This window comes from Lindgomyces ingoldianus (genome assembly GCF_010093535.1).
Source record: "Lindgomyces ingoldianus strain ATCC 200398 unplaced genomic scaffold BDR25scaffold_52, whole genome shotgun sequence".
Lineage (NCBI taxonomy): Eukaryota > Fungi > Ascomycota > Dothideomycetes > Pleosporales > Lindgomycetaceae > Lindgomyces > Lindgomyces ingoldianus.
The window spans coordinates 284411-302056 of record NW_022985213.1 but is presented as its reverse complement, the minus strand read 5'-3'; positions in this window follow the sequence as shown (position 1 = coordinate 302056).

Sequence of the window (17646 nt, the reverse complement as noted above, 5' to 3'; positions counted from 1 at the left end):
ATAGGTATTAGGCGTAGAATTAGGTTACTGTAGAGTTCTTTTATAGGGCTTCTACAGGTTCCTACAACAGTTTGTTATATCTAGTTTATTTTATAAAGTATTTATAGATATGTTTTTTTTGTTAAACTAAATCTATTTAACATCTTCTACAACATATTCTAGTTTATTATTTATAATAACAGGTTTAAGTAGCAGGTTTAGCTGTCTAGGTAAATAGTTAGATTTAAAGGCTACTTAGCGCAGCAACAATATGTAAAACACAGGGTGTATCTTTATGCTGTTAGGTAGGATTAATTAGTAAGCATGTAATAAGACTATATAAGCTACTATAAAAGGGCTAAGGTTTTTCTAATTAAGTTTCTTTAATTATTAGTTTATTTAGATATTTCTAGCGTCTAGCTAGACCTTCTTGCTAGCTGCATACGTAAGGGCAAGGGTTTAGAATTAGTTTACGTACTCTTATTAAAGAGCTTAAGCCTATGTAAGCTCTTTACAAATGTATTTGGATATGTTTTAGATTTTATTAATAAGTCTATTTATATTTATTACTTATATAAATTAATAAGTTAGTTAGGGAGTATTTATAAGTAGTTTAAATTCTATTTAGAAGTAGTATCTATAGTTTACTAAGAATAAGGATACTTACATTAATTTAGATGTTATGTTATTAGCTTTAAACTATACTATAGCTAACTATTTTACCTAGTTGTTTTGCTAGTAGTTTATATACACTTATAAGACTTATTTTATTACAGCGTTTACGTTCTTAGTCTAGCTATTAGTCTCTAGGTAAAAAGCTATAGATAGATAAAGAATAATTTAGAGCTATTTACAGAGTTTGTCTTAGAAGGCTAAGACAAACTATGTACCTTTGTCTAATATAATTATGTTAAGCAGGCTATAGTAAACTTATACATATTAGTAGAATAACTAGGCTATATTAGGGGCAGTTATAAAGGAACATAGTATTAAGTGTTAATACTTAGTTAAGTAATTAATAACTACTATAATATTTATATACTTTTTAGATAAAGGTAGGTCTATAATAAAATTAATTAATATGTCTTTTTAAGCTTATTTAGAGATTAGGAGCAGTTTAAGTAGGCTATTATACCTTTCTTAAAAGGCCTTTACTTTATAGTAAGTATAGCAACATAATACGTATTAGCGTACAGTATAGAACATGCAGGGCTAGTAGTACTCTCTCTGTAGTAGGTTAAGAGTCTTTCCTCTGCCTAGGTGTCCTCTAATAAGTAAGTTGTATATAATTTAGAGTAGTTTAATTCTTAGTTTATTAGAATTAAGAATTATAAGTTAGTTATAGTAATATAGCTTACTATTTTAGTTTTTGCAGTTAGCTAGTGTTACCTTCTTTAACTAACTAGTGCTGTTTTAGAGCAGGTTTAAAGTTTTTTAGATAAATTTATTATTTAAATACTTATTAGTAATAATCTAATTAATTATCTAATCTATTTTATTTAGGTTAAGGTCTAAAAATAGCTTAAGTTAAAGCAAAGTTTAGTGTTAAGCCTTTTACACTTTTTTTTAAGCAGAGACATCTTAGAATTGCTTTATAAGAGCATCTAGTTTCCCTTTATTTTAACTAAGATAATAAGTAATCTTAAAATTAAAACAAAACAGGTATTTAGACTAACAGGCTTATTAGTAGCTAAGTTGTTTTATAGTTACAAAGTACTATAAGTTCTTATAGTTAGATAGAACCTATATTAAATGCGCTGCACCTTCTAGTTTAGGTTACTATTATTTAAAGCAGTGTACTATAGTAAGTAATTTTTTATTATAGATCTTATAATTGCCTTCTATAAGACTTATTCTTTTTAAAAAGTATATAATAAGCCTAATAGTCCTGTCTAGCTTAGTCTAGGAAAAAACTCCTGCTACTATGTAGTTTAAGGCATTAGCTTTTATAAGTATTAGTAGTTTAAAGTTAAAGTAGCAGAGTATTAAAGCTTTAGTAAAGGCTTTTTTTAGCTAGTTAAAGGACTATTAGTAATTTAAGTTAAAGTTAAATTAAACCTTTTTTTTAGTAAGTGTAATTATAAAGCTTACTAGCTATAAAAAGTTGTTAATAAATTATTAGTAGAAGTTAGTAAATTCTATAAAGGCTTAAACATTTTTTATGTCTTTTAAGTATTGCTAATCTAGCACAGTCTAAACCTTAACAAGGTCTATTTAAATGCTATTTATAGAGATTACATATTCTAAATACATAACCTTTAATTAGTAGAACTTACATTTGTCTATGTTAAGTTACAGACCTGCTTCTTCTATAGCCTTTAGCACTAAGTGTACATGCTGTTTGTGCTCTAAAAGGCTATTACTATAAATTAAAATATTATTAATATACATAGTGCAGAACATGTCTAGGTAGGGTTAGAGTAAGTTATTTATAAAATGTTAAAAAGTACTAAGCGCGTTAGCTAAGCTAAAAAGTATTACTAGGTACTTAAATAGTCTATATTAGGTCTAAAACGCTGTTAGCTACTTATTACCTTTTACTATTCTTAGCTTGTTAAAGGCAGTAATAATATCTAACTTTATAAAATACTTTACTTTACTTAGTTAGCTTAAGGTTTTCTATAAAAAAAGAATTAAGTATTAGTTTTTAATAGTAACAGCATTTAGTCCTTAGTAGTTAACACAGAATTAAAGCCTACCTTTAAGTTTCTTTATAAATAGTATAAGTAATACTACTAGTAAGAAGCTAGCTTAAATAAACTTTTTTTTTAAGTTCTTATTAAAGTATTTTTAAAGCACTTTTAATTTGTTTAGTAACATTCTATATAGTAGCCTATAACTAGGTTATTTACTAGGCTTAAAAGTTATCTAGTAATTATATAAACGTTGTATTAAAAGCTTATTAGACTTGTTTTAAAAGAAGACATGTAACAAGTTATAGTAGTCTTAAAAGACTATTATTTTTAGGTTAGTGTGTTTTTAGAGAGCTAAAGCTTAGTCTATATTAGAAATTATAAGTATATAGATTTTGTAATTTAGTTGTTAAGCTAGGGTTATAAACAAGGCAGGTTCTATGTAGCAGATGTCTATCTGCTGTTAAAGTCCTAGTTTGTGTCTAAATTAGGTAAGTAAAGGTTTCTTAAAGGCTTTCTTTTCTTTAAGTTTAAGTAGTTATTAAATTATTTTACATAGCTTATCTTAGTAAAAGGCCTAGCTTATTAGCCTTACTTAGGTAGTTCTTTTCTAAGTTATTAAGAAGTAGGTCTAAAGACCTTCTGTATTAAGTGCTATTTAGGTGTTATTTAGGTGTAAGTGTAAGCATACATCTTAGTATTAAAAAAAGTTAAAGTTTAGAACTTACTTTTAGTAATTAAAGGCAACCTTATGCTAATATAGCTATAGTTGTCTTAGAATTAGGTTATAACATCTTATGTTTATTACATAGAGTTTAATCTACTCTTTATAGTGTTAGTAAGTAATTATAATAGTTATAGTACAGAAAATAGAACTTTTTTTAAGTTATTTTTTATTAAATCTAGTTAGGTAAATTATTTGGGTAAGCAGTGTTAATTAAAGATTTAGTTTATGCACTAGTTCTTTATTAATGTAACCTATGCTATTTACTTCTAAGTTAATAAAAGCTTATATTAGGGCTAATATAGTTTTTTATTATAAATATATAAAAATATTAACTTAGTACTTCTAGTTATTAGTAGAGGACTTAGCCTATAAGTTAGTAAAGATCTAGTGTTAAATTAGTCCTAAAAAGCAACTTAGCCCTAAGACAAGCCTTTTTATAGGCTCTTACTGCTATAGCTGCAGCTATGTTAAGAGTAGTAAAAGAGATTAAAGCTTAAATATAAGTTAAAGCCCTTATAAAAATAAAAATAAAATAGTAAAAATTTTTAACAAGTACTAGCAGCACTACTTGCGTAGACTTAAAAAAAGGGAATAAAGTAGTTTTAGAAGATATAACTATGCTTACTGCACTTAAAGTATTAACTTTTTTTTTTATAATCTTTACGCTTTTTAGAACTAACTAGAGTATAATTTAAATTAATTTTTATTATGTTAGAGTCCTTATTTGCAACTGCGCTAGTTTAGGGGCGTATTAGAGCTTATATAAGAAGGAACCTTATGTTATTATTATAAGTAGCAATTAAGTTTACATACGCGTTAAAGTTATTTAGAAGAGGTTCTCCTACTATAGCGTGTTACAGTTTAGTTAAAAGAGAGTTATATAAAGCTATAATTAGACTTATCTTATTTAGGCCTATATTAAATGTAAGTTAGCAGAACTTAGTAAAGTGTAAAGTAAAGCTTTTTCTTTTTTATTATAAGGTGTTTAGGTAACTTAGGGCTGTTAACTTTTTATTTAGGTCTTTATAAGTTACTTATAAGAACACTATAAATTAATCTAAGTTAATAATATTTTTATTTATTAGTAAGTTAATTAAGGCTGTTATGTTGCAGTTAAGTTAAAAGTAGGCATATAGTAACTAGGAGCGTTTAGAGGGGAATTAGTTTATATTTCCTTTAAGTTTATATTAAAGCTTATGTAGGAAGAAAAGTAGGTCTTTCTATTTTCTGTTAAACAGCAGGGGATTAGAGAGTTAGTTAGATTTTATTACTAAGTTAGAAAGGTTACAAGTTATAGGCAGTGTTAGGCAGGAGGGAGTTAAGCTATCTCTAGACTTCTAGGTAAGCTTTAAGGCTAGTAAGTTCTTAGTTCTTACTACTATAATAGAAGTTAAGGTAGAAACAGACTGCTTAATAATACAAAGCTGTTCTTTAAAGTCTTTTTAAAAAGCTTTAAAGCTTACAACATAGCAGCTTTTTTATAAAGTAAGCGCTTCTTAGAAGGCTTTTTAGCTTACTTTAATAGCTTAGAGTTATACAAGTACTAAGCTTATTAGATTAGATTTAAAGGCTATTCTTAGCTAAAGTTTTAACACAACATAATGTTATAATTATGCATAAGTAAGGTTATAAAGCTTTACAAAGGTCTAGTTTAATTACTACATAAGGTATTATAGTAGGTATAAGATGTTGTGTAAGGAATAGGAAGGTTTAGAAGGAAGTTAGTAATTAAATACTTAGCTTAGAAGTCTAAGCGCTTTAGGTATAAATTAAGCCTATTCTAGGTTTAGTTAGTGTTAAGGCAGTTTATGCTTAAGTTTATGTCTGTGTTGTGTTGTGTTTGTGTTAGACGTGCACTAATAATACTCTAGTACGCGTCTAATACAGTTATGTCTGGGATCCGGGGAGGATACCGTGACAATTATAGGCACTTATATAAGCCTTAAAACAAAAGCTAGCACTAATAAACATAAGTATAAAAATTTTTATATAAGTAAAGTATAAAGCTTACTTTACTAAAGTAAAGTATAGCACTATAACTTTAAAAGATTAGTACTAGTAGTAGCACTTTTTATACACTAAGGCAAGAACCTATAAGATTCTTAATATAGAAGGCTAGCTAGCTGCATAAGACTTTCTAGACGCCCTAGCTTTAAAGCTTGCACTAGACTAGGCGCGCTTTATGCACTAAAGGGTTATAAAAGCTAGCACACTTAGTAAAAAACTTTTAATAATTTAAAAAATTAGTAAGATTTTTTTAATAATACTTTAAAAGCACTTTTTACGCGTAAGCAACTAAGCTATAAGTATATTTATAATACTTAGTAAATAATTAAATAATAATTTAGCCTAATTTATTTTAGCCTAATTAGGCTCCTTATGCTTACATAAAGCTCTAAGGCAATCTTTTTATTTATAAAAAGTAGTAAACTATAAAGACTTTAAGTTAGTAGTTACTAAAAAGCTAAAAACACTTAGTAAAACTATACACTAAAAAATTCTTAAAAGGCTTAAGTAAGTATAGTATAAAAAAGTAAAAGCTATACTACTTAAAAAAGGCTGTATAATTCTAAATAAAGCCTTCTCTACTTTAAAAGCTATTAAAGGATTAGATAAACTAGCATTTCTAAAAAGTATTATTACTGTACTTATTAACCTAAAGCTTTTAGTAAAACTAGAGATGCATATAACTATAAATTTTAACACTTAACTACTCTTTATAAGTATAATTTTAGATAATAAGAGTGCTACACACTTAGTAAATAGTACAAAGCTACTTATACCTAAGTTATTTAAAAAAGCTTAAAGTTTATATATAGTAAAAGTAGGCACTTAGTTATTTCTAATTTAAAAAATAAAAACAAAAAAAGCTTAAAAAGGTATTAAAAAAAGTATAAAAAAAGCGCATAAAAAATCTTACACTATAAAAAGTAGTTATAGTAAAAAGATTTTATATTAGAAGCTTATTTTAAAAAAAAAGAACTATAGTATTTAAAACTTAACTATACACTGCATATAAGCACACTAGAAAAGAATAAGGTACTTACAACACTTTACTAAAAACATAACTTTATGTTTATTAAATATAAAGCTGTCTCTTTCTATCTACTAGTATAAAGTGTGCTTTTAAAATGCTAATGCTTATAAACTATTATCGTGTACAGCTATCTATCTATATATATCCTTCTGCTGTGCTAGCTAGGAGGTTAACCTTTTAGCAAACGCAACAACTATATTTCTACGCTTAGACTTAAAAAAGCTTTAGTATGCGCGCGTAGAACACCTAGGCTTAAAAGCTCTATAGGCTCTAGTTAAAAGCGCAAGGAATGTACAAATAACAAGTACAGAGCAAGTACGCTGTAAACACTGCGCAACAACCTACACTAAGCAGGTTATATTAAGAAGACTAAAAGAGCAAGCTCTCTACCTATTCTAAAAAGTTGTTTACATTAATATTATTTTAAAAGATTATTTAAGAGAAAAAGAACAATAGTATTTAAAACTTAACTATACACTGCGCATAAGCACACTAAAAAGGAATAGAGTACTTATAACACTTTACTAAAAACATAACTTTATATTTATTAAATATAAAGCTATGTTTTTTACTTACTAGTGTAGAGTGTGCTTTTAAAACACTAACACTTATAAACTATATTTCTACACTTAGACTTAGAAAAGCTTTAGCATGCGTGCACACAATACCTAGGCTTAAAAGCTCTATAGGCTCTAGTTAAAAGCGTAAGAAATCTATAAATAATAAGTATAAAGTAATTACACGCTAAGCAGGTTATATTAAAAAGACTAAAAAAGCAAGCTCTCTATCTATTCTAAAGAGTTGTATAGAACATGTTTAATATGCTATTAGAGCGCAGTAGAGCTCTATAGATAATAATTATAAAGAATAAATATAGTAGTAAAATTTTTTATACTTTCTTTAGATAAAAACGCTTTTAAAAATCTAAAAAGTAATAAAGAACTTTAAAGCATAGTGTCTAATTAGTATACGCTCTAGGTTACTAAAGTATAGTAAAATAATAACACTACTACGCTCTTTTAGCATAAAAAGCTAAGGTATAAGCTTTAAGTAAAAAAATTTCAGATTAATATTAAAAGCTTTTTACTATATACTTATAAGCTAAATAAAGCTGCAGAAAGAGCTAAATAAAAGATAATTATAAAGTTTATTAAGATAAAAAGTAGTGTAGAACTCTTTAAGAAGCTTTAGCTAGAAGTAGTAGACGCAGTAACATAGCTGTATAATATAAGCCTGTTACACATATATAACTTACACTTACTAAATAAAGTCTTAGACATATAGTTTACTAAATACTTTAGATACTATAAGCTAGAGTAAGTAAGAAGTGCTATAGCTAATCTAAGGCCTAATTAGAGCAGGATATACACATATAGCTATTACGCTTACCTACTTAATAGGGAGTAAGCAGCTAGGCGTTAAAAGTAAAGCTTTAAAGTAACTTTATAAGGCTATATAAAATATCTTATAAACTACAGAGTCTTAAATATTTATAAAATATAAGTTTTATTACTTAACTAAGTAATTACTATAAAAAACATAGCTTTTAATAAGACACACTTTTATAAAAATAAAAGTAATAAAGTAATTTTTTAAAAAAAAGCTTTTAAAATTTTTAAAATTTTTAATAGTTAAGTAAAGCAAGATTTATAATATAAAAAAAGCCTTTAAGCTTTTACCTTAAAAGTTAAATAAGTAGTAAAGTAACATACTAATTTAAAAGCCTTAAAAGTGTAAGTGTTAGATATGCGCACCTACTGTCAAGACAGGAGGAACGTTTGACGAAAGCTGCTACATAGTACGAGCAATAAGCTCGAACAGTATGTTGCTGCAAATTGCAGCATTTTGCAGCATTTTGCAGCATTTTGCAGCATTTTGCAGCATGTTGCAGCAAATTGCAGCAAATTGCAGCATGTTACAGCATTTTGCAGCAAATTGCAGCATGTTGCAAGCTGGTCGCGCATAGGGCTAGTGCGCGAGGGACTCGGATCAGAAAAACAAAAGCTGAGCAACACAAGTAGAGCAGAAAAAGGATTGATAAATTAACACAATTAATACAATCAATTAATTATCCCATGCATTATATCCAAACCCATTATTTATCTTAGGAAGCCTAGAAACAGTGCTTTAATCTAACAATTAAGAGTCTCAGTGCCTCCATCAATACAAAATGGCCACCCAGCCTCCTCGAGACGCGACAGTCGTCCTTCGAGACCACACCGACTACAGAGCCTGGATGATGCAGCTGCAATCGAGATGTGTAGCGCACGGCATCTGGCCGCAAGTGGATCCTAAGTTGACCATCCAAATGATCTCCAAACTAAGAGCTCCAGAGATGCCGCTAATAGCTAAGTTTTCACCAGCCTCAAACGTTAAAACGCCTACGCACATAAACAAGCTATTAATAAGCAGTGTTAGAGCCTTTAAAGAAGCTATTAAATACTACAAGATTAAGGCTAACAAGTATAAGAGTAACAGACATAATTATAAAAAAGAGCAATTAAGCTTTTAACAGATTATTGTCTTTATCTAGTTAACAGTTAGCCTGCATCTGCAGCGTACATGCTGTTCCCTAGATTAACTACTTAGACAGTGGATTACAAACCTTAAAGCTACAGTAGGTGTTAATAACTAATTTAAACAAGAACATGTGCGCAACTAATATAATGCATTTCTAAAGCTGCTAAGAAACGCAAGCATATAGGACCTGTAGCTAGCAGAGTATAATTACGCTGCTATAGAAGCAGAGACACAAAATGTTCTAGAAACAATATAGTTTAATACTGTAGCAAAGGACTTTCTAACTACTATAAATAAAGTTGCCCTTTATTAGTCTATAACCTTTTAGAAAAGCAAACAGTTTACACTAAATATAAATTAGAAAGAAATAATAAAGCGCTTTTAAAAACATATAATATTAAATTATCTAATATGTATAGAAAAGCATAAAGCTGCCTTTATAACAGATAACTTATTATATCTTACTAAAAGTAGGAAGACTACCTAGGGCATAAATAGGGACACTTATAGTGCAGAAGTTGCAATGTTAAGAAAATAGAGTAAACCTTAATATTAATGTTATTAAAAAGATAATAAGAAGTTATTTTTAAGCTAGAAACTTACTAAAACAGGAGGCACTAAATGTCCTACATGCAGACACATCTATGCACTAAAGGACTGCTTCTATGTCTATCTAGACAAAGCACTAGACTAGTAGATGCTAAATAAGAGAGTTAAAAAGCTTATAGCATTAAAGCGTAAGCACAACTTAGAATTTTAAGGCCTGCTTAGAGGGCAGCGTAGACATAATTTAAAGATACTAATTCTAAAAAGTTTACATACACCTACGCTAGAGATACAAGAAGACTAACTTAAAGGCTATAAAGTATTAAGAGTTAAGGCAGCTGCATTGCTAGCTATAGTTAATTTAAACTAGAATAAATATCTGCTAAGAGAATTATTTATTCTTAACTTAGGCTTAACATGCTATATTATAAATAATTTTAATTAGATCTATAACTATTGTCTACTAACACTAGAAGACTTTATCTAGTCTAGAAACTCTTACATATAGATTTAAAGCTATAGATTAATTACACTAAGCTTAAAAAGTAAGCATAGAACACATAGTTAAGCATACAGTCTTGTACTACATAACGCTGCACTGTGCCTAGACCTGCTGTGCAACCTAGTCTTGTTTTACCTACTATAATAGAAAGGAATCTAGTAGGACACATAAGCAGAGCTAACTGCTTTAAAGGCCTTAGATAAGATAATAATTAGAGATCTTATAGAGATCTATAGCTAATAAGTGTTAAAGTACTATCTACTATAAAAGGGCTTATATTATACACATATAATTAACACAAGAACTAAACATAGTCTATAAAAGGCATCTGCAGAGCTATAGCATAAGCGTCTTAGATACCCTAGACTAGCTACACTTTAACACCTTATATAGCAAGCTAAGGGGGTGTAAATTAAAGGAATTATAATAGTTTAATGTAACTTATGTAGCAGAGCTAAAATATAATAATAAATTAGCTGCGCACTATAAATTAGTAATAGTAGACTTAGTAAAAGACTATTAATTAATTTCTATGCATATAAAGCATAAAGCATTATAAAAGAGTAAAGTTAAATGCTAATTACTAACAAGTATTCTAGCCTTTAGTAGGACCTCTACTTTAAAGATAATAGGCCTGCTAAATTAATTATTAAAGCTCTTATAATTTTTATTTTTTTTCTAAAGAACTATTATAACATTACTGTAAAAGTTATTAAAGCTAACAATAAAATTATAATAGTAAAACTAGAAGTAGAACACTAGCTAGCATTGCATAGAATAACTGTTAAGCCTTTAGCACTAGATACATAAGCCTAGAACAGAGGAGCTAAACGCTTAGAGGGTGTAAATAAGAAGAAGTTACAGGCTATGTAACTAGATGCTAACCTACTATAAGACATATAGCTATACATTACTAGAGCTAGCGTATACCTATACAATTAGACGCTAAACTATGCTAATAACTAAAAGACACTATATAAGATCTTCTTTATATAAGCAGCTTTAAATAATAAAGTTGTTATGTTAATTTAAAAGCTAAGCTTTATATATCTAAAAGCTTATAGCTATAAAGCATTTATAATAACTAATAACATACATTAGAACAAATCTAAGCTATAAAGGCTAGACTTAAAGGTGTAGATTAAATATCTAGTTAGGTACTAATTATTAAACATCTACTATGTATAGATACTACTACTAGCAAAAGTAATTTATACATGTAATGTTATTTTTAACAAACACTTAATTTTTAGTAGTAAGCCTAAAGACCTAATAAATAACCTTATACATAACATAGTAAAGGAAATTGCTATATACATTAGAATAATTAAGCTTCTAACACCTAGTTATTAGCTAAAGACAGAGTTGTTTTATAAAGACAACACTATAGATAATACATTAAATTTTAATAAAGTAGACTTACTAGGCTACTATTAAGGAAGGAAGATTAGAGATAACTATCTGTCTTCTCTAAATACTCTACTACCTGCAGCATTGCTTATGCAGTTAATAGCTAGAGCAGCACTAAAGCTAAGCTAAATAGAGTTGTTAAAGACTATACTATAGGCTGCAGCCTTTATAGCTAGTATAAGATTTAGAAGTGTAGAAAAGCATAGCAGCAAGACACTAGATAAAGTAGCATTAATAAAAATGCTATTTAAAAAAAAGACACCTTATAAAAGCTAGCTACTACTTTTACTATTAACCTAAAAGCAACTAGAGGAGTACTCTCTACATAAGATGTTTAAGGCAGCAGAAAGAACGCACCTAGACAGTTATTAGACAATGTCACGATTGTGCACAAGTAAGGTTATAGAGCTTCACAGAGGTCTAGTTCAATTACTATGTGAGGTATTATAGTAGGTACAAGACGTTGTGTGAGAAACAGGAAGGTTTAGAAGAAAATTAGCAATTAAATACTTAGCTTAGAAGTCTAAGCGCTTTAAGTATAAATTAAGCCTATTTTAGGTTTAGTTAGTGTTAAGGCAGTTTATGCTTAAGTTTATGTCTATGTTATGTTATGTTTATGTTAGACGTGCACTAATAATACTCTAGTACACGTCTAATACAGTTATGTCTAGAATCTAGGGAGGATACTGTAACAGTACCCCCCCCTTTATTAGGAAGGGAATTCTTTACATTAGTAGTTCTAGCATTAAGTTGTCTTTGTTAGGGTATAGGTTTAGTTTAGATAGGTATTAGGCGTAGAATTAGGTTACTGTAGAGTTCTCTTACAGAGCTTCTGCAGGTTTCTACAACAGTTTATTATATCTAGTCTATTTTATAAGGTATTTATAGATACGTTTTTTCTTGTTAAACTAAATCTATTTAATGTCTTCTATAACATATTCTAGTTTATTATTTATAATAACAGGTTTAAGTAGCAGGTTTAGCTGTCTAGGTAGATAGTTAGATTTAGAGGCTGCTTAGCGCAGCAACAATACGTGGAACACAGGGTGTATCTTTATGCTGTTAGGTAGGATTAATTAGTAAGTGTGCAATAAGACTATATAGGCTACTATAAAAGGGCTAAAGTTCTTCTAATTAAGTTTCTTTAATTATTAGTTTATTTAGATATTTCTAGCATCTAGCTAGACCTTCTTGCTAGCTGCATACGCAGAGGCAGAGGTTTAAAATTAGTTTACGTACTCTTATTAAAAAGCTTAAGCCTATGTAAGCTCTTTACAAACATATTTAAATATATTTTAGATTTTATTAATAAGTTTATTTACATCTATTACTTATATAGATTAATAAGTTAGTTAAAGGGTATTTAAAAGTAGTTTAAATTCTATTTAAGGGTAGTATCTATAGTTTACTAAGAATAGGGATACTTGTGTTAATTTAGATGTTATGTTATTAGCTTTAAACTATACTATAGCTAACTATTTTACCTAGTTGTCCTACTAGTAGTTTGTGTACACTTATAAGACTTATTTTATTACAGTATTTATGTTCTTAGTCTAGCTATTAGTCTCTAGGTAAAAAGCTATAGATAGATAAAGAATAATTTAAAGCTGTTTATAGAGTTTATCTTAAAAGGCTAAGACAAACTGTGTACCTCTGTCTAATATAATTATATTAGGCAGGCTATAGTAAACTTATACATATTAGTAGAATAACTAGGCTATATTAGAGGCAGTTATAAAGGAACATAGTATTAAGTGTTAATACTTAGTTAAGTAATTAATAACTACTATAATATTTATGTACCCTTTAGATAGGAGTAGGTCTATAATAAAATTAATTAATATGTCTTTTTAAGCTTATTTAGAGATTAAGAGCAGTTTAAGCAGGCTATTATACTTTTCTTAAAAGGCTTTTACTTTACAGTAAGTATAGCAACATAATACATATTAGCGTACAGTATAGAACATGCGGGGCTAGTAGTACTCTCTCTGTAGTAGGTTAAGAGTCTTTCCTCTGCCTAGGTGTCCTTTAATAGGCAAGTTATGTATAATTTAAAGTAGTTTAATTCTTAGTTTGTTAAAATTAGAAATTATAAGTTAGTTATAGTAATACAGCTTACTATTTTAGTTTTTGTAGTTAGCTAGTGTTACTTTCTTTAACTAACTAGCGCTGTTTTAGAGCAGGTCTAAAGTTTCTTAAATAAATTTATTATTTAGATACTTATTAGTAATAATTTAATTAATTATCTAATCTATTTTATTTAGGTTAAGGTCTAAAAATAGCTTAAGTTAAAGTAGAGTTTAGTGTTAAGCCTTTTACACTTTTTCTTAAGCAGGGATGTTTTAAGATTACCTTATAAGAGTATCTAGTTTCCTTCTATCTTAACTAAGATAATAAGTAATCTTAAAATTAAAATAAAACAGATATTTAGACTAACAAGCTTATTAGTAGCTAAGTTATTTTATAGTTGCAAAGTACTATAAGTTCTTATAGTTAGATAAGACCTGTATTAGATGCGCTGCACCTTCTAGTTTAGGTTGCTATTATTTAAAGCAGTGTACTATAGTAAGTAATTTCTTGTTATAGATCTTATAATTACCTTTTATAAGGCTTATTCTTTTTAAGAAGTATGTAATAGGCCTAATAGTTTTATTTAGCTTAGTCTAGGAAAAAACTTCTACTACTACATAGTCTAAGGCATTAGCTTCTACAAGTATTAGTAGTTTAAAGTTAAAGTAGTAAAGTATTAAGGCTTTAGTAAAAGCTTTTTTTAGCTAGTTAAAAAACTATTAGTAATTTAAGTTAAAGTTAAATTAAATCTCTTTCTTAGTAAGTGTAATTATAAGGCTTACTAGGTACAAAAAGTTATTAATAAATTATTAGTAAAAGTTAGTAAATTTTATAAAAGCTTAAACATCTTTTATGTCTTTTAGGTATTACTAATCTAGCATAGTCTAAACTTTAACAGGGTCTATTTAAATGCTATCTATAAAGATTACATATCCTAAATACATAACTTTTAATTAGTAGAACTTACATTTGTCTACATTAAGTTATAGACCTGCTTCTTCTATAGCTTTTAGCACTAGGCGTACATACTGTTTATGCTCTAAAAGGCTATTACTATAAATTAAAATATTATTAATATACGTAGTATAGAACATGTCTAGGTAGAGTTAGAGCAAGTTGTTTATAAAATGTTAAAAAGTACTAGGCGTGTTAGCTAAGCTAAAGGGCATTACTAAGTACTTAAATAGTCTGTATTAGGTCTAAAACACTGTTAGCTACTTATTACCCTTTACTATTCTTAGCTTATTAAAAGCAGTAATAATATCTAACTTTATAAAATACTTTACTTTGCTTAGTTAGCTTAAGGTTTTCTATAAAAGAAGAATTAAGTATTAGTTCTTAATAGTAATAGTGTTTAGTCCTTAGTAGTTAACATAAAATTAAAGCTTACTTTTAGGTTTCTTTATAAATAGTATAGGTAACACTACTAGTAAAAAGCTAGCTTAAATAAACTTTTTTTTTAGGTTCTTATTAAGGTATTTTTAGAGCACTTTTAATTTATTTAGTAACATCTTATATAGTAGCCTATAACTAGGTTATTTACTAGGCTTAAAAGTTATCTAGTAATTATACAGATGTTGTATTAAAAGCTTATTAGACTTATTTTAAAAGAAGACATATAACAAGTTATAGTAGTCTTAAAAAACTATTATCCTTAAGTTAGTGCGTTTTTAGGGAGCTAAAGCTTTGTCTATATTAGAAATTATAACTGCATAGATTTTATAATCTAGTTATTAAGCTAGAGTTACAAACAAGGCAGGTCCTATGTAGCAGATGTCTATCTACTGTTTAAGTTCTAGTTTGTGTCTAAATTAAGTAAGTAGAGGTTCCTTAAAGGCTTTCTTTTCTTTAGGTTTAAGTAGTTGTTAAATTATTTTATATAGCCTATCTTAGTAAGAGGCCTAGCTTATTAGCCTTACTTAAGTAGTTCTTTTCTAGGTTATTAGAGAGTAAGTCTAAAAACCTTCTATATTAAGTACTATTTAAGTATTGTTTAGGTGTAAGCATAAGCATACATCTTAGCATTAAAAAAAGTTAAAGTTTAGAACTTACTTTTAGTAATTAAAGGCAACCTTATGCTAATACAGCTATAGTTGTCTTAAGATTAGGTTATAATGTCCTATGTTTATTACATAGAGTTTAATCTACTTCTTATAGTGTTAGTAGGTAATTATAATAGTTATAGTACAAAAAATAAAACTTTTTTTAAGTTATTTTCTATTAAATCTAGTTAGGTAAATTATTTAAGTAAGTAGTGTTAATTAAAGATTTAGTTTACATGCTAGTTCTCTATTAATATAACCTATGCTGTTTACTCTTAAGTTAATAAAAGCCTATATTAAAGCTAATATAGTTTTTTATTATAAACATATAAGAATATTAACTTAGTACTTTTAGTTATTAGTAGAGGACTTAGCCTATAAGTTAGTAAAGATCTAGTGTTAAATTAGTCCTAGGGGGCAACTTAGCCCTAGGACAAGCCTTTTTATAGGCTCCTACTACTATAGCTGCAGCTATGTTAAGAGTAGTAAAAAAGATTAAAGCTTAAAGACAAGTTAAAGCCCTTATAAGAATAAGATTAAAATAGTAAAGATCTTTAATAAGTGCTAGCAGCACTACTTACGCAGACTTAAAAAAGGGGAACAGAGCAGTTTTAAAAGATATAACTATACTTACTACACTTAAAGCATTAACTTTTTTTTTTATAATCTTTACGCTTTTTAAAACTAACTAAAGTATAATTTAAATTAATTTTTATTATGTTAGGGTTCTTATTTGCAACTGCGCTAGTTTAGAGGCGTATTAAAGCTTGTATAAGGAGGAACTTTATATTATTATTATAAGTAGTAATTAGGTTTACATACGCGTTAAGGTTATTTAGAAGGGGTTCTCCTACTATAGCGCGTTGCAGTTTAGTTAAGAGGGAGTTATATAGGGCTATAATTAGACCTATTTTATTTAGGCCTATATTAGATGCGAGTTAGTAGAACTTAGTAAAGTGTAAAGTAAAGCTTTTCTTTTTTTATTATAAGGTGTTTAGGTAACTTAAGGCTGTTAACTTTTTATTTAAGTTTCTATAAGTTACTTATAAAAACACTATAAATTAATCTAAGTTAATAATATCTTTATTTATTAGTAAGTTAATTAAGGCTATTATATTGCAGTTAAGTTAAGAGTAGGTATATAGTAACTAGGAGTGTTTAAAGAGGAATTAGTCTATGTTTTCTTTAAGTTTATATTAAAGCTTATATAAGAAGGAAAGTAAGTCTTTCTATTTTTTATTAAACAGTAGGGGATTAGAGAGTTAGTTAGATTTTATTACTAAGTTAAAAAAGTTACAAGTTATAGGCAGTGTTAGATAAAAGAGAGTTAAGCTATCTCTAGACTTCTAGGTAGGCTTTAAGGCTAGTAAGTTCTTAGTTCTTACTACTATAATAAGAGTTAAGGCAGAAATAGACTGCTTAACAACACAAAGCTGTTCTTTAAAGTCCTTTTAAAAAGCTTCTAAGTTTACAACATAGTAGCTTTTCTATAGAGTAAGCGCTTCTTAGAAGGCTTTTTAGCTTACTTTAATAGCTTAAAGTTATGCAAGTACTAAGCTTATTAGATTAAATTTAAAGGCTATTCTTAGCTAAAGTTTTAACACAACGTAATGTTATAATTATGTATAAGTAAAGTTATAAAGCTTTACAGAGGTCTAGTTTAATTACTATGTAAGGTATTATAGTAGGTATAAGACGTTATGTAAGAAATAAGAAGGTTTAAAAGGAAATTAGTAATTAAATACTTAGCTTAAAAGTCTAAGCGCTTTAGGTATAAATTAAGCCTGTTTTAGGTTTAGTTAGTGTTAAGGCAGTTTATGCTTAAGTTTATGTCTGTGTTGTGTTGTGTTTATGTCAGACGTGCACTAATAATACTCTAGTACGCGTCTAATACAGTTATGTCTGGAATCTGGGGAGGATACCGTGACAGACAATAAAATTCTAGACAGAGGTCTAAATAAAGCTAATTAAGGCAGCTAGACAGCAGATCTTAGATTATATGTAGGTGTACACCTATAAGCTTAATAAGCACTACAGATTATAAAGATGTAAGGTGTAACTAGTAGTTTATAGTAATTAACAGAGAAACATTACTACATAAGATACCTACACTGCTACCCTAGCAGGACGCTTATTTTAAATGCTAATAGTAATATCTGCACACTTTAACTTAGAGCTTA